Source organism: Lasioglossum baleicum, chromosome 8, assembly GCF_051020765.1.
Source record: "Lasioglossum baleicum chromosome 8, iyLasBale1, whole genome shotgun sequence".
Lineage (NCBI taxonomy): Eukaryota > Metazoa > Arthropoda > Insecta > Hymenoptera > Halictidae > Lasioglossum > Lasioglossum baleicum.
Genome location: NC_134936.1, coordinates 2,954,840 through 2,980,999, shown reverse-complemented (window position 1 = coordinate 2,980,999; position 26,160 = coordinate 2,954,840). Strand labels below are relative to the sequence as shown.

Here is a 26,160-nt window from a genome sequence, read left to right as displayed (position 1 = left end):
TTCTTCGGAGTGAACCTTTACGAATATTCGGTGATCCTTTCGAAGATGTACGAGATTACTTTTAGATCCGATCGTGTTCGCTTGTACATTGATTCTGACTTCTCGACTCGAGTCAGCTCACTCCTAACCCCGATGGTGACGTGGGACGCTCGGCCTCTGGGCCCGTTTTTGGGGGAAAATCATCCCTATTCGCAAGCGTGCTTGAGGGAGGATCTTTCGGTACAGTCCTCACCGGTGGAGGAGGAAATCCCCACCTCAAGTCAAATCGACGGAAAATTCCTAAGACACGTATTTAGCTGCGCGAACGGTTATTGCACGTGTGGCACAAGGGACGAGACCTTGGCCGCCGATTTTGGGGACCATAAGACCCGCTGCGTCCGAATCCGGGACCCTCAAGTGTCTTAAGAACGTTCCTCGGAGTGAAGTCGCACGGATTTATTTATGACCGCTTTCCGGTGCCCTAAGCTTGAACCCTCGAGTGCCTCCAAGTGCGGCAACTCGAGAATTGGCGTTTTTCTAGGTATCTGAAGGAAGGTCAAATAAAAAAAATGGGCTCGGATGAACAACGTCCACTAAGCTTGTATTTTTAAAGAGACGTTTTATGGCTGTTTGCCTCACGACAGGCACTTCGAAAAGATTAAACTATTGGAAGGAATATTCTACGCTGTGGGGAAATATAAATCTTTGTGCGGAATCAAACAAAGCATATTATTAGTATATTAACGATTAAGAGATAATACATATTTTCGTAAGTACTTCAATCGTTTCTGCCGTGAAAACAGCGTCTCTAGAGAGGCAACTTTTATACGTCCATAAAGGCATCTTTGCTGGGACGTCGTTTTGACGTTTGAAGTCAGGTGCCTTTTATGCATCCCATTTGTGTCGTGAGAACGGCGTCTCTAAACAAGCGGCTTTTACACGTCCATAAAGGCATCTTTTCTGGGACGTCCTTTTTACGGCAGAAATGAGATGCATAAAAGGCACCTTCCTTCGGGCGTCAAAACGACGTCCCAGAAAAGATGCCTTTATGGACGTGTAAAGAGCGTCTTACTGAGATGTAAGACGTAAAGACGTGGAACAGACGAGAAAACGACGTCTGTAAGACCTCCTGTGCTATCTGGGTATGTTAATATAAGTAACAATAATTTCTTTAAAAGTTTATATTTTGTGGGGTAACCGTTATTTTTAATGACTGCAGCACATCTTTGGGCTACTCTTCACTTTACCGGACTCAAAATTTGTGCCATTCTCCTGTAAGTTATGATGTATTTGGTATGTAATCCAGTAGATTTGTACCGGGGCGGCCGCAGACCGAGGTTTCGATCCTGTAGGATCAATGGTACAGGAGCAGCGTTACCATATTCTAGTCTCGCCAAGCCGCTTACCCTTAACTTAAGGATCTTAAGCCCCACGTCCAGCTTATCTGCTGAGTCCGCCCCACTCTTCCCACTAACTCTGACGCGTACCACGTGGAGCCCGAGCTGGAGAAAGTAGTATTTGAAATAGTAAATAGTAAATAATCCCATTTATTTTACAGTGTCTGTACAACTTTGAAAATAAACTAGAGGGATATTGATGCTCGCTCGCGAGTAGGGTTGTTTTTGCTCGCGGGTAGGACTACTCTTGCGAAAGGGTTAGGGTGCGCCTACAGTGCATCCTACGACCGACAGACATGGTGACGTCAGAGCCGTCTGGCAGACATTTCAAATGTGTGGGTAGGCCCAGGTAGGCCCGTCTGTGAGGCCCTTCTAGTTTCGTCCTGCATCAACCGACAGGACGGCCCTCGCGCCATATATTTCGGTGCAGCGTTCACTTCAAATAATTTTCATGTCGCCAATTTTGAAGTATCCGTATTTTTAAAAACGGGTCCGTAAAGAGGACACTTGGGGCTATATTATTATTATTTTTATTTTTTTTATTTTCTGGTGCTTTCATAGCAATGCACCTGTTTCAAACAATTGCAAAATAAGCTATGAAAACAAATATTTTCTGAACTGAAATAATTTTTATTAAATACTCTGATGGTTTCACTATGAGTACCCAAAACTAAGTTTCATCAATTTGCTAGTTTAGCCGTTATAATTTAATGAAAAACTTGTGACACACACCTCATATTACACGTCCGTAAAACCAACAGTTTTCAAGATTTCAAAGAATTCTTTGAGATACGTCTATATTTTGCTAAAGACTGCAACATATTCAAATTTGAACAAAATTCGAAACAGTAGTCCTATCTCGCATGGAAAGATTCATGTGCACTAATTGTATACATATAGATTAACTCTCATGGAAGTATGGATACTCGAAAATAATTAAAAATTAAAACAATTAGAAGAAACTGCGATTTACATAGATCAATCGTAAGCAAAAAAATTCAAATTGCAATTTTTGAGAGAAAACCTCTCTTAAATCCATTTAGTTCGTTATTACTTTATTGTCGGAGCCACGAAGAAAGACTCAGACATCTCCCTATACCTCAATAGCAATTATGTGCTATAAACCTTCCAGACCTCCACGGTCAGTTTTGGGCTGCAGCTAATCATCTTGGGGTTTCCCGTCAAACCCGCACACCATGTGCAGTGACTCTTTTGTCTGTCTTCCACTTGGAAGACACTTTTGGCCAAGTTGAGATGGGACACCTTTCATGTAGTGAAAAAACATTTTCAATTTGTTTATGTCCAACAAGTAGTCCAATACAATGCCCGTACGAAGTGATAGCGGAACAGCAGTGGGTTCAAAGTAGTGCAGAATTACAATTGAATTACTCGAGGAATCGAAATTATTAGGCCGAAAAGAAAATTCTTGCGGTTTTAATTAAAATCAAAATAACAAAAACCGTAAGGACTTTCTCTCCGACCTAATACAAACTAATTGATTACATTGTAATTCAGTCATATTGTAATTTATAATTCATATCTTCATTCAATTAAAGTTCAATGTAATTCGTAATTGCAATTGGAGTACAATTATAAAATGGCGTTACGTATTCTGAAGGAGGACGAGGAATAGAAACTACACCGCATGGACAGCAAACAAGAGCATATGAAAGAAAAACATAAAAATATATCCTCACTTCTACAAAGTTCTGGATTATAATTTGGAGAGCTGTATTTTAATGTAATATGTAATTCAGTGATGACGTAGCTGAATTACTATATAATTGAAATACAATGTAATTCAATTGTGTAATTGAATTAGCAAAACTCTGAGAGGGTTAAGATATTAAACCGTTACCGCACACTACTACACGATTGTAGGGGGTGGCAAGGCGCCATCTCGTATGGGTCCGAACTGGTGACATTGTACTGATGCGAGCGTGAGAAGAAGGTTCCTAAATAGGCAGGACTACGGTGACGTGTCTCTAGGTACGATGCGCGCCCGATTGGATCAGAGCGGAGGAGGCAGACCTCGTTTCACACGCATTTTCGGCTGTCGACGAAATATTGGCTACAGCGGCCACACATACCATGTAGCGTGCAGCGTCGAAGTCAAAATATTGGGACTACGGGCGCGGCTGTGGTGGGGATAGGCAGACCTAGCGATGATAGGCTCGATTTGTTTATGTGCCGTTCCCGGGGCTGTTCTCTATGGAGAGGTTTATGACAGGTCATTACTATTGAGCTGCAAGTCGACACTTTCTCGGACAACACGTGTTGACTTGTGTTAACTTAAAAATTACTTTACAGTAAAACATTATGAACAGGACGCGCTAAAAACAGCTTTCTGAAAAATAGCTTCGCTGTCGATCGCCCAATAATGACCCGAACATTTGAATGCCCAATGTTTTATAGCCGCTACGCTATCGTACGTCGCACAGTGGTGCAAAATCCCCAAGAAATGGCAATAATTCGTTTATTATGTCATTTTTAAAAATCTATGTGTATTGAAATACATTACAGTATTAATGCATCGATCATAGATTGTAATAGAACCTAACCCAAACACTGACATTGGAAAGAACTGTGACATACATTTGAAGGAAAAAATTTTGTCTCATTTCTTTGTTGTTTTTGTGTATATGCACTCCTTGATTTTCGAAAGTTTGATAGTGTAGATATTATTCAGTGCGGTGAGTACATTACTTTAAATTATAAAAAATATAAAGCTAATTATTAATTTTTTTGTATGTTATTGGGTCTCCGAGTCCCACCGATTTTTATTTGTTTATAATCCAAAAGTTGGCGACTTTTTGTGACTTTCCGACAAAATAAAGTCACGATGGTTTTGGAAAGAGCGAGGTAAACGATTATTTCGAATCCACATTTATTAAGATTAAGATTTTTAAAACTAAGAAAATATGAAAACACTATCCGAATACCCAAAGTCACAAGTTTTTCATTAAATTATATCATAGTGTAACCATAAGAGTATTTAATAAAAATGATTTCAGTTGAAAAAATATTTGTTTTCATAGTTTATTTTGCAATTGTTTTAAACAAGTCCATAGCTATCATAGCACCAGAAAATTGAAAAAAAAATTATGATAATATAGCCCCAAGTGTCCTCTTTACGGCCCCGTTTTTAAAAATACGGATACTCTTCAAAATTGGCGACATGAAAATTATTTGAAGTGAACGCTGTTTCGTCCTACGCCGGACGAAAATTGAAATTATTTGATTTTCCTCCTACGTCGTCAGACGTCGAGGCCCCATGGGGTTTGTCCATTGTTACCCTCCTCGAAGTACCTGAAAAAGGTTCGGCTCCCCGTGATTTTGACCATTTCGTCAGACGACGGGCTCACTGTAAGCACATTTTCCGGCAAAGTCGGCCGTAGTGGCACCAACACATGCCTCTCGAGGCGCTCGAAACTCTCGTCTGTGTGGTCGGTTGTAGGACGAAGGACGAAAACGGCTCCACTGTAGGCGCACCCTTAAGGTGAGCGCATACTAGATGGTCGCGGGAAGGCCGCGGATCGTTTCGAGAAGGCAGGGGCCTTGGAGGAAGGGAGCAAGGAGTCCATGCGGCAACAAATCTCTAGCAGGCAGACGGAGAGCAAAGCTCCGCGGCCTTCTCGAGACCCTCTAGTATGCGCTCACCCTTAGTGGTACGCATGGCTAGTAGGACCTATAGCTATTAATGTTTAACTTCCCGATTTTATAGGGAAGTTATTGTAATGACCCCGAAAATCGAAAATCGATTTTTTAGCAGATCTTCACGTTTCATGGTCATTGTAGTCATTTTAGACTATTTTCAGCAAAATGTTCGTATGTGTGTGTGTGTGTGTGTGTGTGTGTGTGTGTGCGTATGTATGTTCGTTTGTATGGTATCAAATTTTTCGTTATCGTTTTCTGAAAAAGTAACAACGCGATCAGAATGATGAATGATGCAATCGATGTGCCCCGCTGTAACTTACAATTAGAGCTTATTAGATTTTGGTCCATTTTGGTCGAGTAGTTTTTTAGTTTTTTTCGGAAGAAGTTGATTCAACAATGCAATTTATACGAGAGGACGGAAATTTTCCACCGAAGAAACAAACGTAATCATACATATTTTATTTTTATTTTAATTTTTTTCTTAATTATGCAGCTAATACTAATGTTACCTCTTACAATAATCGAAAATTATCCCAATGCAAGAGTGAGTTAATCATCTCTACTCCCGAGAATACATTTTCAAAGAATATCGATGAAAGTACAAAAAAAATTTATATTACAATCTTTAAAAAGACAATCAGTTCAAAACGAATTATTAATTGAGATTAAATTGAAAATTAATATAAAATATATGATAATTAATAATATTGATGTTGAAGACGGACTGGTTAATGGAGCATGCGGAATATTAAAATTTATTACTTTTCAAGAAAATACTAATGTTCGAAGTTTGACGATTGGAAGGGACAAGCCGAACATTCCACAGTTTTTATAACTGTTAAGAGTCGCGTCTCGATCACGCGTTACCGTGAGTCGAGAACGGGAAATCTTTGTCTTAAGACAGAACATCAACATAATATCGAGTCTCCTCGAAATCAGGTGACAGTCTCGGCCAATCAGTTTCGAAAACACACCGTTTTCGCTCAACGTTATTTAAGGGCCCTCGCCTGTCGGAGAGCCAGAGAGTATGACTCTGTTTCTAGCATCTCGGTGGTTACCTCATGTTCTTACGCATTCGTGCTTGCTTGCGATTCTCTCAATCGTTGATCGCCCCGTTCGAGTCGAACGATTCTACCTCTTACGCGCTCGCTTCTAAATAGTATATTGCGTCGTGCGCGCTCGTGAGTTCGCTCTTTCAATACGCGCGCTAAATACAGTGTGAAGCGATATTTCTAACGCGGAAAATCTCTGGAATTTGTTAAGTGTGCGCACGAGTTGTACAATCGCGCCGATTCGTTTTCGAGTTAGTTATTTGAGTCGCGCATCGTGCAGCTGCCCGCGGCAAGATCTCCTCTGCGTCGCGTCGCCTCGAAGATCTCCTATCGCGGTGGCTCCTGATAAAGGTGCCGCGCAAGATTTCCGTCGCGTCCCGAAGGCAGCCATTAGCACTTGGCAAGATTTCCGTTTCAATCAAAGTCGAATCGTCGCGCCGAAATACCGAACGTGAATAAAATCAGTGTTGTTAATAACCTGCGAAAGTTTTCTTTTCTCCCGCTCCTTCCTGCCTGTCCTCGTGCGCTCAATTCTGAGCGGTCCCGGCATCAGGCGCCTCCGACCTTCGGTCGACGCCGAACAACTAAAATTCCGTTTATATTGTGGTTAGATTTTCAATTGCCTAGAGTGGGAGTGAAAGTAAGAACTCGTTAAAAAATTCGCTAAAATCAAAATTTAACACCAATAATAAAAATATCGAATCAAGTAAATATGTCGAGTGAGGAAAAATATCAAATCACACGTAGTCAATTTCCAGTGGTTCCTGCTGAAGCGATTACAATTCATAAAAGTCAGGGACAAACATACGAGAAAGTATGTTTGAATTTTAAAAAATCAGAAAGACGAACTTTACAAATGTTGTATGTAGCATTGTGCAGAGTTTCAAAATTGAGCGGTTTATATATTTTGGGACAATTTAAATTAACAGTATCGAAAAAAACAAAGATCAATACTGCAAACCCGGCTAACAATGAATTGTATCGTTTGCGAAAAACTAAACAATTAAAATGATCATTCAATAATTTGGTCAATGAGAACGGATTAATAGTTATATATCAAAATATTGGTACTTTGACAAGTAAATTAATTCATATAAATAAAGATTCATGGTTTCATCGAAGCGATATACTAATTTTTAGTGAAACATTAACGAAAACCGATGATGAGTTGAATATTTTAAATTATGATATATTATTCCGATCCGACATTGACAACAACAGCCGCGGATTAATTTGTTATGGAAAAACAGGATTATCAATAGAAAAATTATTTGTTGAACAGGAATTTAGTTCAAATGCGCATGTAGAACTGTTCACTTTTAAAATCAGACATTATTATATACTAAGTGGTTATAAATTACCAAAAGCTACTAATTCTATGTTTGGTAGCGTTGTACAACGAATAATGAATAAAATTACAATTGAAAGTGAAAAGATTTTGATAGGTGATTTCAATTACAATATATTAAATTGCAAGGATAATGGTAATAATTATTTGATTAACCTTTTGAACAAGTACAATTTAAAAACTAAATTACCACCCAAAAGTATAACGACCAATTTGAATACACAAATAGATATTGTAACGTCGTACTGACGTGTTGCGTTGGCTTTGTTCGAACGAGCAAATCCTCGTTGTATATACATGTATTTGTATATATAGCCTTTTCAAAATAGTCAAACCGAAAATCGCGTTTAAAACTGTATACGATGATATGTATATATATGTATCTTACGTGTATACAGGGTGTCCCAAAATTCGTGAAAATCCCGAAAGGGGGTGGTTCCTGAGACCATTCTAAGAGACATTTTCCTTTACACCAATGTCAACTGCGGCTTTGTTTAGGAGTTATTAACGAAAAACACAGACCAATCAGAGCGCGTCCTGGCCCGTCGCGCCGCGCCGCGCCGGCAAGCGAGTGTCGGTGGTACGCCGTGACATCGCAACGAACAAGAGTTTCTCGATAATGTGAATCCTCTCCGATTTCGATGAGGTTTGGATACGTTGTCCAGACCATGATTCTGAACAACATTTCTCTTTAGACTTTTTGGCGATCGGCTTTAGTTTACGAGATAATCGTAAAAAAAGAGAAGAAGCAGAAACTGATTGAATTAAAAACTCACGTATTCAGCCGTAAATCCATTTGCTGCTTCGAAATGTGTGTCACTGGGTCACTCGGTGACGAACTGCACATATGTCTTCAGGTACACGGCAGTACCGAAAGACAAGGGACGTACGGCCAGGTCGACGAACTGCACAGCCGGTGGTAGAAGGCCTAAGGGATGCGCGGTCAAGTCGACGATCCAGAATTTAACTTTCACTTTCGAATCGATAAATAATTCGTATGTTTATTTTACACAGATGCCTTGAAATTTTTCCACACTCACAATCACTGTTCACATTTGTCAACACATAGTTATGCACTAATAATAATTGCCATATCCCTTGTACTGCTGCACAAATCACAACAATCAGATAATGCAATCACTAGACTGCGGATTTCATGCATTTGTAGCAAACATGAGTAGGTGCATTTTAATACAGTAGAGAGATTAAAATAATTTCAAAACACCAATGTATTATTTTCAAATTCTTAAAATGATCACAGTAAGAATCAAATATCTGTCTGGCTCCTGTCCCTTGTAATAGCGGCAGCCAACATTCATTTTGCATAAAGATTCGCAGTCTAGTGATTAGTTTAAATATCACAGTCAAAAAAACAGCTAATACATAGCAACCGTTAGCTTTGAATTTACAAGTCTTTGGAGATGTTCTCTCTACTGCGGCTCGAACGACACTGATTTTCCGCAAGATTTTTCTAAAGAATTTAGGAAGGGCATTTAGAGTGACGAAATTCGAAATGCACGCTGTAGCACGAGAACGACGGGACGGTTGGACGAAAAACAGGATACGAGAAGGACCGCTTTAAGACTTATGGCAATCACATGTTTAGGTTTTCCTGTAGATTGGTACGCAGAGTCGATGGGTAACCGTTCGAAAACGTCGTCTGTCCTTCTTTTAGAAAGTTTCTTAAGGAAGGTATAGGACAATAGGGATGCTACGCTGACCTGACATTTTTACCCCTTGCTGGGTAAAAGGACGGATGACGTTTTCGAACAGTTACCCATCGACTCTACGTACCAACCTGCAGGAAAAACTAAACATGTGTTTGCCACAAAGCTTACAGCGGTCCTTCTCGCATTCTGTTTTTCGTCTAACCGTCCCGTCGTTCTCGTGCTACAGCGTGCATTTCGAATTTCGACACTCTAAATGCCCTTCCTAAATTCTTTAGAAAAATCTTGAGGAAAATCAGTGTCGTTCGAGCCGCGGTAGAGAGAACATCTCCAAAGACTTGTCAATTCAAAACTAACGGTTGCTATTAGCTGTTTTTTTTACTGTGATATTTAAACTAATCACTAGACTGCGAATCTTTATGCAAAATGAATGTTGGCTGCCGCTATTACAAGGGACAGGAGCCAGACAGATATTTGATTCTTACTGTGATCATTTTAAGAATTTGAAAATAATACATTGGTGTTTTGAAATTATTTTAATCTCTCTACTGTATTAAAATGCACCTACTCATGTTTGCTACAAATGCATGAAATCCGCAGTCTAGTGATTGCATTACCTGATTGTTGTGATTTGTGCAGCAGTACAAGGGATATGGCAATTATTATTAGTGCGTAACTATGTGTTGACAAATGTGAACAGTGATTTTGAGTGTGGAAAAATTTCAAGGCATCTGTGTGAAATAATCATACGAATTATTTATCGATTCGAAAGTGAAAGTTAAATTCTGGATCGTCGACTTGACCGCGCATCCCTTAGGCCTTCTACCACCGGCTGTGCAGTTCGTCGACCTGGCCGTACGTCCCTTGGCTTTCGGTACTGCCGTGTACCTGAAGACATCTGTGCAGTTCGTCACCGAGTGACCCAGTGACACACATTTCGAAGCAGCAAATGGATTTACGGCTGAATACGTGAGTTTTTAATTCAATCAGTTTCTGCTTCTTCTCTTTTTTTACGATTATCTCGTAAACTAAAGCCGATCGCCAAAAAGTCTAAAGAGAAATGTTGTTCAGAATCATGGTCTGGACAACGTATCCAAAGCTCATCGAAATCGGAGAGGATTCACATTATCGAGAAACTCTTGTTCGTTGCGATGTCACGGCGTACCACCGACACTCGCTTGCCGGCGCGGCGTGGCGCGCCGGGCCAGGGCGCGCTCTGGTTGGTCCGTGTTTTTCGTTAATAACTCCTAAACAAAGCCGCAGTTGACATTGGTGCAAAGGAAAATGTCTCTTAGAATGGTCTCAGGGACCACCCCCTTTCGGGATTTTCACGAATTTTGGGACACCCTGTATATATAATATCGTTGAATTAATCTTTCCATGCTCTATAAGCATATGCAAATAAAAAATGCAAATTCATCGTGAAGAACACTTCGCAACTTTGAAATTTCGAAAATTGGATATCAAAAAGAAATTTTTCTTTAGAATAACGAAAAGGTGTTGTTCCGGCCGATCTAGACCCGGCTGATCCACTCCAACCGACATCGCGTAGTCGAGCGGATGACGTCACGTCAGCCGCTCGACCCCCCACTTCGCGATACGCCGAACGCGTGATTTTCGGTTACGCACCTGCTGATCGAGATCACCAGATCACTGTTAACGGCCACCGCGGATCTACCTTCGTTACACCGCTCTCGCGTAACCGCTACTCAAGTCGAATTATTCATTCGTGGCACCGCATTTTCACATAAGTTAATGTATTTCATTGTTGTGTTTTGTTGAGTACGCTCATTAAACGTGTGTGTGAAACAACGTGTACTAGCTGCAATTTATAACCCACTGAGTCCCACTGATCCTCGTATCCGATCTCCAACAGGTGTTTACAGAATTTACAATATTTACAAAGATATATTTACAATAATGTATGTACACACACACACACAATATATATACTTTCATTTTCATCTTTAGAATTTGGAGGCACACAAGCACGTCTTCTTTTACGTAAAGGGCATAGCCGGATAAGATAGTCAAAAATGCTCTTGAGCCGAATTTTATCGACGATGTGCCATTCGATAGAGCACCAAGAAAAAACATACTGTGCAAAATTTCAACCCTGTATCTCGATTGGGAGGGTAGTTATGGGGTAAAAACGAAAAATCAGTTTTTGGCCTATTTTCCCTAGTTAATGACGCTTAAAAATTCTGAAAAAAATCTGACACATGTCAAAAACCCAAATACATACTTTGCAATTGGTTTCAGATTTTTAAAATGGAAATCCTGCTTGTAAAAAATCGAAAAAATGCAGATTTCACATGGAAGTTTTAGAGTGACAAAATTTATATTTTTACAGTAGCAGTATATTGTTATAAGTATTGTTCATGAATTTTTTAAGATTTTTTGGTTTGGTGCGCCGTTGTTAAAAAAAATAAAAACAGATTTTTTCGACGTTTTTTCCGCGAAGAACTGAGCTAACCTTAAAATTGTTACGTTCTATTTATTCTGTAAGTCTATCAGGCTTTGATAAACCTTGAGCATTCTACAGAAGTAATTAAAAAATGAAATCAACTCAATTAATATTTCTACAGTATGAACATTACATCTAGAAATATCAATCACGGTTCCAACAGCTCAGTTGGCTCAGCGTGTTAGGCGTGATCAATAGCATTCAACATATTCTACTCGAATGTCCCAGATTCTCTGTACAAAGATCCAGATTTTCCATCAAAAATGACCTCATGACAAATCTAAGCGAGGATAACATTGTAAACGTACTCTTCTTTTTTAAATATACATATAGATTTATATAAACTGTTATAAATTTTGCTGTCCACCATCAATGTACACAATAACTATAACTATCTCCACAAGTAAAATGTAAGACATATCTGATTGTAAACCATGTGGTCGCTAATGACCTAGCTGTTAATGCGACCACATTAAAATAAACCATGAAATAAATAAATAAATAAGTTGTAGAAATGGCTCTATTGTTGTTTACTTCTTTTGAGGCATTCAATTTGGAACCTCGTCTCTTATGCGGAACAGCAATTGTTGTGTATGTACCACTCGGGGTTGCTAATGAAATATTTCACAGTGAAAGCAGATATTCCGATACTTGTCAAAGTAAACTAACGGATCTATAAAAGCATATTTAGAATGACAAACTTTTGATGTTTCATTAACTTTTACCTTTGTTTACCTTTATACGTTTACCTTTTCTTTTCTTTATTCGCCTTACGACTCTGTTAGACACAACTACTGTATTTGGTGTATTTTACCTTAAAATACTTTTTAAATATTTCAATATTGCTTTTAAAAGAATTCTACAAAAATATCCTTGACTAGTGTGAAGTTAGAAATAAAAAAGGAAGAGAATTGATGAAATAAAAAAAATAAACCTACGACGGGCGCGAACCTAGTATAGGCATAGGCCGGTCCACAATCGAATGCCTAACGCACTGAGCCAACTTTTTTTCTTTTTTTAAAGAGCGTTTATTGTGCCTGAATAAAATATGTAATTACAATAGGTACATGAAACTTTTTACGCACAAAAGTTTGACGGAGTGTGAAAATTAGGAGATTAAACTAAAGGCCCGTAGGGACGGGCTCGCGCGGTTTAGCATTGTACGTTTTATTGCACTTAATGCAGGCGTGTCGGCTTAGTCTAAGAGGTTTTCTTATGTTATTGTATTGTTCGAAGTGTATAGAAGGGCACGGTGGAAAAACTGTACATTTAATCGATGTTTTGAGTTTTGTCGGAGTTTTATGGGTGTCAACCCGTTAATGGTTTTATTTTTATTGGAGTGCTTGGCCCTGAGAAATCTGAATCAAAAGCGCTGGGATTGTGTCTTAGAGTTAACTTAAACTTATGTATAACTGAGCATTACAATTTTTTTTTTTTTTTATTTTTTATATATTATATGTGTGTAATGTGTTTGAGTTATGTTGATGGGACGAGCCACCAGTATCTTTTAGTGTTTTTCCTGTGGTCGTTTTCTGTGTCGAATTCTGTTCGTTTATATAGAAATCTCATTTCTGAGCCGTGTATGTTTATGTTGCTGTTGTATGTTATTGTTTTGTTGAAGTTTTTTCGGTTATAGTGATATATAATTGGATATCCGTGTGTGTTTTGTATGAGACCAGCGGAGTCAAGGTGTATGGAAGCTTCCGGTGGTGTGTATCCTGTGAATCTTGTTTTTTCTAAATATTGGGGGTTCGGAAAGGTAGAGCTGAAAATGAGGCTGTTGTTATCTACGTTTCTTGTGTTTGCACAGTGATTTCTTGTGGTCTTTAGCATGAGTAGGTCTATGCGCATTGTTTTTGATTTTTTTAGCAGTGCGTGGTTGCTGTAATATTTTGTATAGTTTAATTCCGGGGTTTTATACGCGTTCAAACAGGCTCTGAGGCATCTTCGTTCGAACAAGCGGATTTTCTCCATCGTACTGGCGCTGATGTTATACCAGATAGGTATTCCGTAGGTGAGTATCGGTCTGATTAGTAGTTTGTAACAAAGAAGTTTAACTTCTTTGTCAAGGTATTTGGAGTAGAAAATCCGCTTGTTCGCTGCGACTGCCTTTTGAGCTTTTTCGATTTGTATTTGTACGTGTTCGTTGAAATGAAGCTTAAAGTCTAAGTATACTCCTAAATATCGGACAACCTTTTTGTGTGGTATTTTTAAGTTTGTGTCTCTGTTGTCTTGTATGTGGAAGTGTTTGGCGTTCGTACGTACGTCATTGTTTGCGTCTGAGTTTTTTGAAAGAGTTGGTCTGAAAAGTATTGTCTCGCATTTATTAACGTTGATTTTAAGTTTCCATGTGTGAAAGTAGTCCTGTATTTTGTCAAACAATTCTTGTAGTTTCTTTTTAATTATTGACGGTCTATTATCGATAATGTATGATAAAAGGTCGTCCGCGTATGCTATGGCGCCTTTGCGGTTGTCCTCCTTCAGGTTGAACATTATAAGAAGGTCGCTTAGGTATAGGCTAAACAGGATGGGGGAATTTACGGCACCCTGTTGTAGTCCGTTTTGTACTGTAAATACTATGGAGGAGGAGTTTTGCCCTTCGGACACCTTGAATGTTTTGTTATGGGTCATGCTCCATAGCATTTTTATGAGGTGAGGTGGGAAATTCTTTTTGATTAGTTTGAAGAAAAGTCCGTCCAGCCAAACAGTGTCGAATGCTTTTTCTAAATCTATGAATATTGCTCCTACGCAGTCTCCTGCATTTCGGGCCCAGCAGATGTCTGCTGTAAATTTAGCTATAGCGTGTATTGTCGAATGTCTGCGTCTGAATCCAAATTGAGTTTCCGGTATTAAATTATTTGTGGAGGAGAAGTGTTCTATTGCATTGTTGATTGTTATTTCAAATATCTTGCTTATGTTTGGTAAGAGGCTTATTGGTCTATAGCTGGCTGGGTCATTACTGTTTTTACTCTTCTTTTTTAATGCAATCACTTTTGCGGTTTTCCATGCGGATGGGAAATGCATTCTGTTGAGGCAGTTATTAAATAATATTGCGTAATTGTGTGTGTAAACTGGTGGTAGATGTTTGAGGATTATGTTTGGGATGTTGTCGTAGCTGGCAGACTTTTTATTGTTGAGATTTTTTAGGATTTGGGTTAGCTCGAATGTGGATGTGAAGTAATTTGGAGGGATTGAGTTGGGGTTCGGGTTGTCTGCTCTGTTGTCGTTGGAGAATATGCAAACTGTATTGTCGTTTCGTATGTCTTCGTCTATTTCTGTTTTCAACTTTAGAATTTTTTGATTTATTATGTTAGATAGTTGTTGTTTGCCCATGTTTTTATTCTGTGTGTGTGCCTTTTCAAAGTGCGCTCCTAGTACGTTTAGTTTGTCATTTATGTCTGTTATTCTTATGTTGTCGTCCTCGTCTATTTGTGCGTCATTTATGTTTATGTTGGCATTTGTGATTATTTCTGTGTTTGATGTGTTGATTTTTAGCGTGTCTATTGCGTTCTGTTCTTTAGGTCGGGATATTGTTTTTATAGAAGGAAAGAGCTCTTTGGGTTTGTGCGTTGAGAGGTTTGATATTTTTTTTTTCCAGAAGGTGCTTACTGAGCTTTGGAATTCGGTTTTGATTTTTTTTCTGATTGTTTTGAGTATGTGTTTCAGAATGTTTATTATTGTGTCGTTTGAGTCGGTGAAGTTGTTTATCGATGTCAGTCTGTTGAGTTTGGTAATTAGTGTACTTTTTAGTTTTTTTAGTTTTGTTATGGAAGGGGTGATGTATCTGTCTGATGCGTTGTAATTGTAAGATATGCGTGGTATTGATCGTTCAATGGCTGTGTTTATGTTTTTGTTTAATGTCTCTATGTAATTGTCAATTTCGGTGATTATTAGGTTTTTTGTGTTTGGGATATCAGTGTCGTCTATGTTTAGTAGTTCCTTTTGGAATTTGAGCCAGTCGGTTTTGCTGTAGTTGTATATGATGTTTGTGGGTGGTACTTCTATGATCATTTGGTTGTTGGGGAGAAGTGATATTATTATTTCTGTTGCTTTATGGTCGCTGTCGAAGTCTAATGTTTTTAGTCTGCCGGGGGTAGGTTGATTATGAAATTTAATTCTGTTGTCTGCTAGGCAAATGTCTATAAATGAACCGCTCTTTGGGTATGATGGCGAGGCTGTGTTTAGTAGGGATACTCTGTTTTGTATTTGATTATTGAGTAGCCACCTTTTTAGTGAGGATCCTCTGTTGTTGTTTGTGTTATTGTGCCAGTCGGTGTGTTTTGCGTTTAAGTCTCCTGCAATAATGTAGTAGTTATTTGTTTTATGCAGTTCTAGTGAGTTACTAATTGTTGTGAGGTCTGCTGTAAATTCTTTGTTGTTGCTGCCTGGAGAGTATACTGCAATTAGGAATAGTCGACTTTGGTTTATTTTTATTTCAATTGCTGTTGATTCGAGATTTGAGCTATTTGGGCTGTTTGTCTGGACGGTTTTAAATTTTATGTTATCTCTGATGAGGATGCCGGTTCCCCCACCTCGTTTTGAGTTCGGTCTGTCGGATCTAATAAATATGTAATTCTTAAAGTTTATACGGTATCTATCGTTAAGTTTGGTTTCGCATAGCAGGACCGCATCCGGTTCGTGTACTTCTAGGAATTCGGAGAGTGACGCACGTTTTTCGTTTGAGATGAGTGAGTTAACGTTTAGCTCTATTATTTTTAGTGTTTGATGAGTAATTGTTTTGATATTGTTTGTGATACTAACGTTTGATGAATTGTTCTGTGCGTTTGGATACATTCTAAATTTCTACGTTACATGCCTGAGCTAATGAGTTGATTCTGTTGTTATTATTTTTAATTTGATTTGCTAGTTGATCTGTTTGAGATTTTATGGCTGAGTCTATTATATATTTTATTTGGGAGATTAGAGAGAGAGCGTTTTGTGATTGAGGTTGGGTTTGGTGTGTGGTTGGGATTGTTGTTGGATGGGTCGAGGCTGTGTTTATTAGGTTCGATAGTTCTTTTCTGTCTGTGTTGTTTGTTACGATCTGGCTGAAAGATTTGTACGGTTTGATGAAGTTTGAAGTGAACGTGTGTATGGTTTCCTTTTCTAATTGAGTAGCTAATCTTTTTGATTCTATTCTTTCTTTCAGTTCTTTTAATTTTGGGCAACCTCTGTAGGAGGCTGGATGTCCATGTGTTTTGCAGTTGACGCAATATGGGGGAGAGTCTGCGTTTTCGGTTTGGGAGTCTGCGGAACGTGGACACTCTCCGGGATTGTGATCGTGTTCACATTTGACGCATCTATAATTTAAGTTGCAGTTTTGAGCTACATGTCCTATGCGTTGGCATCTCATGCACTGGATGCGATCCTTTTTTATTATTTTCTCCCATTTGACAATTGTGTGTACTAGGGATTTGATTTGATTCAGATTTTTCGGGTTGCTATCCGCGGATATTTGTACCATGAATATTGGTAGGGTTCTGCCTTCTTCTGAGGATTTTTTTGTAGTGAATCTTTTTACTGAAATGAAGGAGAGGCCTTCAATTTTTAAATTATTTAGAGCTGTGAGAATTTCGTCGGGGTCAAAGTTTCCTTCTACGTTTTTGAGTAAGACCGTTGTGTTTTTGTCTGCTTTTGGTGTATATGTGAAGAATTGAATTTGCATGTTTTTAAGTGTTTCGCACGCTGTTTTGTGGTTAGCTATCGATTGGGTCTGTAGTATGTGTTTGTTGTTGTTAAGTTTTTTGAAGTTGAAATCGTTCATTATGAGAGATAGTTTGGCTATTATATTTTTGATTGTGTTAGTGTGAATAGTGATGGGGGGAGGTTTGAGTGATTTTTTGAAGGTGGAATTATCTTCGAACTCAGAAGAAGGCAGTGTTTTTTCGTTTTTACCTGTTAGGTGAGGGTATTTCGCGGTACCGTTCTTTATGACTTTCGGGTGGTGTGAGAGAGTTGTTGTGCCGCTGGGCCCTGCTGACATTTGCTGGGTGAGGCTACCTGGAATTGTCACTGTGTTGTTTGCTGGAACGGATGTTGGTGATGTCGAAGTTGGTGTTGGTGCGGGAGTGAGGGTTTCTACGGTTTTTCCTGTCCTATTGTTGAGCTGCGATGGGATTTTATTGGGGGTGGAGTTTTCCTGGTTTATTGGTGCTTTGGCCGTGTCCTTTTTTTTAGGTAAAGAGTCGTCTTCTGTGCTGTTGTGGGGTCTTTTGGTACCTGCTCCGGTTAATGGTTTTTGCCTGTTGACGTCGTCTTCGATTTCGGTTGGGGTGGGCGTAATGTCCATGTCTAGGACTGCGTATCTGTTTGGGTTTGTGAAGTCTTGAGCTGTTGGAGCAGGCTTATTTTTTTCCGTTCTTCTTCTAATTGTTCTTTTAAAGATTCGATCGTTTTGTAAAGGTTTTCGACCGTTTTGTTGAGGTTGCTTATCATTTGGATTAATTCTTCTACGGATGCATTGTCCAGGTTGCTGTTTCCTTTTTTTGCTGTTTGTTGGGCGGTTTTCGTTGTCTTCGTTTTTGCCATTTCTGTGGTTATCGGTGTGGTTTTGAATCGAGTTGATTTGTTTATTAAGTTTGGTGAGGGATTAACTCTTTTTGGTGTTTTGTTTTTAGCTATTAACTGTTTGATCAGGTGCGCAGTATGCGGTTCCGTGATGTCTTCGGTGGAAATTACATTCGGTTTTGTTTTTGTTGGCTGTCGTGATGTAGGTTGGTTGTATAGTGTAGGTGTGTGTGCTGCTCCTGGTGGGGAGTTCACATGTTCGATTGTTTCTGAGGATGATACACTTTCTGGGTTGAGTACCCCGCTTGGCATCGCGCGGATGCGCGCGAACTGATTTGAATTTTCCCTATCCGTACACTTTGATTTTTTAAAATTTCGTATCACTGAATGTAACACAATGTGTTTTCACTTCACAGTGCACTTGAGCACTGTGTTTTGCCGCACCACTGAACTGATAGGTTGAATGATAGACTCGGATCGGAACTTGTCGATTTTTTGGTGAGTACACCTGAGGGTTGCCTGGAGCGCAGGTAGCTCTCGGGGACAACCTACCCCTGCGAAGGTTCACTGTCGACTGCACTGAGCCAACTAAACTGTTGGAACGTGATTGATATTTCTAGATGTAATGTTCATACTGTAGAAATATTAATTAAGTTGATTTCATTTTTTAATTACTTCTGTAGAATGTTGAGGTTTATCAGAGCCTGATAGACTTACAGAATAAAAAGTACGTAATAATTTTAAGGTTAACTTAGTTCTTCGCGGAAAAAACGCCGAAAAAATCTGTTTTTATTTTTTTTTGACACCGGCGCACCAAACCAAAAAATCTGAAAAAATTCATGAACAATACTTAAATCTGAACAGTTTTTTTGGCTATAATCTCATTATAGTTTAAGGATTTTCGGAATAAGGTGTATCACAGGCAGAATTTCGGATACACTGTGGAGAGAAGTGCAAGAATACAAATCGCCGAGTGTCTGGATGAGTGACGTGGTAAGAACTGAAGTCGCTAAGGATTGGTTTGGTTTGACGACTAATTTGTTTTGAACTGCTCACTGACTCAGCACGATGCGTCGCAATTTACGGTAAGCTTAGTCAGGTCGGGCGATTTGGACATGACTTCCCAGTAAACCATTCGAACGTTTCATGGTGACTTTACACTTTATAACCAGTGTTCCAACTTAAGTCTTCGTATCAGTGAGATTGATAGCCTACATGAGATAACATAAATATCTCGTGACTCTGTTCAACTCAGTCATTTACTTTTCACATTGTTTCATTGTAACAAGTGTTGTGTCAATAAGTGCTTGTATGTTTTTACGGACCATCAGCGATTAAGACTATTGTAAGCTACTTTAAAATATCTCTTTACGCATACAGTGGCCGAAATAATGATAGGTTCGCTTCAATTTGTTGACATAATGTTGTGTTTAATGCAGTATTTTTGAGTTTACTTATTATTAATTACACTGTCCAACAGCCAAAAAGTATTTCGATTCCCACTATGCGATTCTTATACAGTTTTCCGCGCTGATTCCGAATCTGTTTTTAATTTTTTTCCTATAAGTCCAGTTTTTAAGAAAATCAAGTTTAAAAAAAAGACATATGTTTCAACTTTAAACAAATATTGTGATGTTATTATAAAAGATATTGAATTGTTCTTTACAGCAAAAGATTCTGTAGACTTTCCCGAATACAGTGATATCCCATATTAATATATTATGATTGTTTAAACATGTTTAAACAATGATTAAAGACCGAGAGACACCACTTTTTCACCAATTTTTGCGGATATTTTCGAATTTATTTCAAAAAATTAGGGTCCAGCGGAAAATCGAACTATACCACGCGATAGAGCAGACTTTTATCTTGAAAAACCCCCGTTTGAAGTTAGCGACATCGAGTTTTTTTTCAAATCAGAAAGCAAAATATCTTCGCCCGACATGAGTTTCCGCCAGTGGCGCTCGGGACAGGATAGGGCGCAGCGACGGGATACGGAGCGGCGAACGACCGTTCTGGTGGTGAGCGCCACTGGTGATAACTCATGTCGGGCGAAGATATTTTGCTTTCTGGTTCGAAAAAAACGTCGACCATACAAACTTCAAAGGAGGGTTTCTCAAGATAAAAATCTGCTCTATCGCGTAGTATAGTTCGATTTTCCGCTGGACCCGTATTTTTTGAGATAAATTCGGAAATATCCGCAAAAATTGGTGCAAAAGTGGCGTCTCTCCGTCTTTAATCATGGTTTAAACATGTTTAAACAATCATAATGTATTAATATTGGATATCACTGTATTCGGGAAAGTCTGCAGAATCTTTTGCTGTAAAGAACAATTCAATATCTTTTATAATAACATCGCAATATTTGTTTAAAGTTGAAAAATATGTCTTTTTTTTAAACTCCATTTTCTCAAAAACTGGACGCGTATAGGGAAAAAATTAAAAACAGATTCGGAATCAGCGCGGAAAACTCTATAAGAATCGCATAGTGGGAATCGAAATACTTTTAAAAAGTTGAAATTTGTTGGACAGTGTTATTCATTCTAATAAAATTAACAAAATACACAGCTCATTTAAATAACACAATGTTAATTAATGTCAATTACAAATTTTCTACTACAACATTTGGATTTTAGTTGCGAAATAAACATAGGTTCATTATGTATTTTCACATAAAAAGTTTAAAAAAAGAAAAAATAAGAAATAATTCACTACTTAGTTGAACCTCCTTTGTGTTTTATAACTTCAAATATTCTGCAATAATTTGGCCCTTTTCGTTATCATTTAACGATTTCCCCGTGTCATTGTGCTTTAATAATATTAAACGACCATAAAATATTTTTTATAATTTTTAAACTTCATAAATCTGTGTACTTACCATACAAAAACGTTCAAAAACTTGCGCTATCAATAATAATTTTTAAATATTTCTCCGTAAACGTAAGACTATTTCGCATCTTGTACTCGATAATTTTCAAAGTATTTTTGAAACAGGCACATCATTACACTAATACTGTTGATAGTCGACTGACTGCTTACACAATGTGTAGAACACATTCTTGCGAAATAAAAACAAATGCCATAGTGCACTTCAGAAAACGAAAATAGAAGTAGAAGCAGTAAACCAGCCGATGCGGCTAGTGAACCTATCATTATATTTCGGCCTCTGTAGCTTATTCATAACTAGACTGCGGATGTTTATGCAATTTTCAATTTTTACTAGGCAAATCTTAAAAAAGTGGAATCATGTAAAATGTTATTTCCAGTGATAGTAGACTTTGTGTGTAGTTCTAAAGTAAATAAAAATCGTACTAAATTCTGTAGAATTTTACATTCTATCATTTTTTGAAAATTTTTAGAAGCCATAAATGCATAAACATCCGCAGTCTATTCATGACTATTCTGAATACGTTTGAGATTCGGACAATTACAGAATAACGATGCACAATGTTTTTAGATCTTCAGAAAAGTAAAATAAGGAGAGTTGTCCAATCTTTCGTGGTTAATTAATTCCATGTAAATTGCATTCCTTTACTACACTGTGCATTAAATGTTTAGGCGCATACTATTTTTTAAACAAAACCATATACCCTGATGAATTTTTGATTAATTTCTTTTATTAACTTCCCGATTTTATAGGGAAGTTATTGTAATGACCCCGAAAATCGAAAATCGATTTTTTAGCAGATCTACACGTTTCAAGGTCATTGCAGACATATTAGACTATTTTCAGCAAAATGTTCGTGTGTGTGTGTGTGTGTGTGTGTGTGTGTGTGTGTGCGTGCGTATGGCCGTTTCTATGTAATCAAATTTTTCGTTAACGTTTTCAGAAAAAGTAACAACGCGATCAGGATGATGAATGATGCAATCGATGTGCCCCGCTGTAACTTAGAGCTGATTAGATTTTGGTCCATTTTGGTCAAGTAGTTTTTTAGTTTTTTTAGTTTTTTTCGAAAGAAGTTCATTCAACAATGCAATTTATACGAGAGAACGGAAAGTTTCCACCGAAGAAACAAACGTATTTACACAAAAAATTTTTTTTTCAATTTTTTTTTAAATTAAAAAAAAAAATTTTTTAAAAAAAAATTTTTTTTTTGCCTTACGACGAATTTTACGCATACATTAATCGAACATTAACCCAATGCAAGAGTGAGTTAATCATCTCTACTGCCGAGAATACATTTTCGAAGAATATCGATGAAAGTACAAAAAAATTTATATTACAATCTTTAAAAACACAATCAGTTCAAAACGAATTATTAACTGAGATTAAATTGAAAATTAATATAAAATATATGATAATTAATAACATTGATGTTGAAAACGGATTGGTTAATGGAGCACACATGCGGAATATTAAAATTTATTACTTTTCAAGAAAATACTAAAATTTCGTCTATATTGTAGTTAGATTTATAATTGGCCAGAGTAGGAGTGAAAGTAAGAACTCGTTATCGTGATTATATGAAAAATGCCAATATTGATCAAAATTTTACACCAATAATAAAAATATCGAATCAAGTAAATATGTCGAGTGAGGAAAAATATCAAATCACACGTAGTCAATTTCCAGTGGTTCCTGCTGAAGCGATTACGATTCATAAAAGTCAGGGACAAACATACGTGAAAGTATGTTTGGATTTTAAAAAATCAGAAAGACGAACTTTACAAATTTTGTATGTAGCACTGAGCAGAGTTTCAAAATTGAGCGCGATTTATATATTTTCGGACAATTTAAATTAACAGTATCGAAGAAAACCAAGATCAATACTGCAAACTCGGATAATGAGGAGTTGTATCGTTTGCGAAAAACTAATTAAGACAATTTATTTTGCAACTTTAGTATGCTATAACAAGGAACCAAGCGAACAACGAGCCTACGATGTTCGTTTAATGCGACGCCATATAGCAAACATTTTGATAAGTAGAAAACTATTGAATTTCCCTGAAAACGTATAATTTTCTTAAAAATTACACTTAATAATGATAATAATATACTGCAACTAACGAATCGGGAAGTTCTTTGTGTGGCTCGAGGAGAGTCACACACCAAATAACATCCGTACCACTAACCCTCTCGCGAGCTCGCAAAGCGAGCGAGCTACGACAACCCTACTTGCGAAGCTCGCGAAGCGAGCGAGCAACAACACCCCTCTAGTTTTATATTTAGAATACCTTGACAAATTATGATTGCTACTAAAACCATTCATATATGGCACCGCAGGGAAGAATTTTTACCCAAAATATGAATAAATAATAATAAATTTTTTAAAAATACCACGTTTTTAAAACGGACTAAAAAGTATAAAATAAATTTTTAAAAAACACCTCGTTTAAAAAACGGACTAAAAAGTATAAAATAATTTAAATAAAACTAGATTTTTAAAAAATATCATGTATCAGAAACAAAATTTGTGATTGTGAATTTTTAATAGCTATGAAAATACTTGTAAGATTTAAGATGAAAACCGTGGGGCACATGTAATAGATAATTATAATTGATGTATGAATAGTTCACCTACCAAAATGTCACTACCAAATTTTATTGCACTGCAAATGATATGAACTGTTGTGTGAGTTTTCTTAACGGCAGCTACTCTCTACACTCCTTATTATTATCTTACGCCCCACGTTTTCATTTTAAATGTTACAAGTATTTTCATAGCTATTAAAAATTCACAATCACAAATTTTTAGGACTCTCTGTATGGGGTTAGGAATCTGTATGGGGTTAGGGACCTGTATGGGGCTAGGAAAAATTATTTTATAATTTTTAGTCCGTTTTTTAAACATGATATTTTTAAAAAATCTATTTCTATTTAAATTATTTTATACTTTTCAGTCCGTTTTTTAAACGTGGTGTTTTTTAAAAATTTATTTTATACTTTTTAGTCTGTTTTAAAAACGTGGTATTTATAAAAAATTTATTTTTATTTAAATAATTGTTTTCGGCTTTTTAGTGTTGTGTGTGTGTGTGTGAAATTTTACAATTGATCTTAAACATTTTGATGAGATTATAACAGAGACATGTAGTAAATTTCAGACGGTATTGCGACGCGTCATATCGAAAACAAACGCCGTGGTAAAATGTCAAAGATTCGACGGAGAATCTCGGTGTAACGGTTCTTTCGCTTGGTAAATGTTGAAGTAAATTAATACTCTCAGCTTGAAACACTAATGATAATATATTTATTTAATAGGGGAAGTCGGGGTATTGTGAGCCACTTTTTTATTGCCAAAAAACTGCTATTAATTAAGTTTTTCATCAAATTTCAACGCTAAATGTTGTAGTATGAAGATTTACCTTTCTTTTGGACACAATAGTTTAATCGAATATCTGCAAATTAGATGATTTTAAGACTATTACAAAAAATTTGCATTTTCTTGAATTTGGAAAATCTCGGGGAATCGTGAGCCACTTTCAAAATCAAATAAAAATTACAATTTCTGTTATGAAATGTTTATTCATGTATCTGAATGACAAAATAATTTTTTAATAATAAGAAAAAAAGAGTTAAAAATAACCACAATTAATCTGAAATGCAAAGCTCACAAGTCCAATTTTTTGCGGTCATTCCGGTGCATTCCAAGTGGATGGCACGCCCGCAGACGTTGCAATGAATGGTGTTTTGGCGGTTCATCTTGTTCGGCATATTTTCCATGAACATATTATTCCTTGCCCAACCTCTAATTAACACTAGAACTATCACACCAGTCAAAACGACTGGTTTTACAATTTCATTTTAAAATTCTTACTTCACGTTACATTTTTTTCCACAACGATGTGATAACTTTTGTAGCGATAACTAAAGGTTTAATGAATTTTATTTTTGTTTAATTTATTCAGAATCAAAATAATTTTATATCATTGCTACTAATACCCAATACCGGTCATTTTGACTACTTCTCAAAGTGGAAACGTATCCTATAATCTGTTTACCGAACCTGAAATCATTTATTAGTAGACTGCTGATCTGTATGTGTTCGGATTCGGAAAGAGCTCCGACGAATGAGTGGATGACGGTCCACGTGCCTTGCCGATCTAAGCAAGTCGTGCAGAGTTTCGTCACTTGCAACGCTTTCCATGCTCCACTATTTCGACCGGGTAATTGTCGGTAATTGCCTGTCGAATTGTAATCGCGCGAGGTGTCGAGCATCGTCATCCGTTCCCCTCTCTTACGCGTCCTCGTCGCGAGACGAACAGTGTCTTCGGAACACGAGTCGTAATGCTTTTCTTCGAGTGCGAACACGCATCAATCATTAGCGCTTCCGCGTACATCCTTATTAATTGTTCAATTACGGTATTGCACCGCCAGTGTAGTCCACGTTTCCAGAATTATCTCCGTAGTTGTTTTGTTGACGAATCTCAAGAGGGAGTGTTATTTATTCGACGTTCTTTAATAAATTGATTAGCCGGACAGTGCTCTCGTTTTACATCACGTGTTCTTCGCGAGAAACTAATTCCTTCCACGATCCTACTTTCGCGGAGCGGGCCGCTTCCACATCGCCTTCTCCTTTCTACAAAATTACTAGGCAGTTTGTCAAATTCGCAACAGTATGCAAAATAAAAAATGTCTCCATCGATCCTAAGACACGGAAGCTAAATATAAAAATTTCTTTCTTGTTTTAATAATTTTATTAAACTGAAACTAATACGTTGAAGTCCTTAAATTTTTTAAATATGTTCACTGCTTTAAATTGTACGTAATTTTTGTTATAAATGCATAAAATACGCAGCCGGTTTATTAGATACTGACACTCCGCGACAATACGATAAGACACCTCCAGATTTCTAATGTTTCTCAATACCAATGATGTGTACAAAGATTTTGTATAATAGATCTGTATAGAGTATAGAGTATCCTCTGTTTAGTAACATACGAAGTAACTGCTATTACTTACGTTGTGTCTTAGGAGTTATATCAGTTTACATGTGTAGTAGTCTTCTACGGGATTGTCAGGATTCGTAATGAAACACTAGCGAGGTATTTAGTGATATAAAATAGTAAATAGAATATATTAGATTAGGAACTACACCGTATAACACAAACATAAGGTACAATAACCATACAGCACAGGCATCACCA

General features: G+C 37.4%; 1 protein-coding gene across 2 annotated transcripts in view; it reads left to right on the top strand.

Annotated features, from left to right (window-relative positions):
- Nucleotides 1-26,160, top strand: part of LOC143211677 (putative cytochrome P450 6a14) — a 63,350-nt gene that overhangs the window by 10,885 nt on the left and 26,305 nt on the right. Inside the window, exon 1 of one of the 2 annotated variants that reach the window (XM_076429542.1) lies at nucleotides 19,203-19,419. The exons of the other annotated variant lie outside the window; for it this stretch is intronic. The gene's annotated coding sequence lies outside the window, so the exon portion shown is untranslated. Of the gene's footprint in view, nucleotides 1-19,202; nucleotides 19,420-26,160 lie in introns of those variants that run through there. 2 annotated transcript variants of the gene reach the window in all.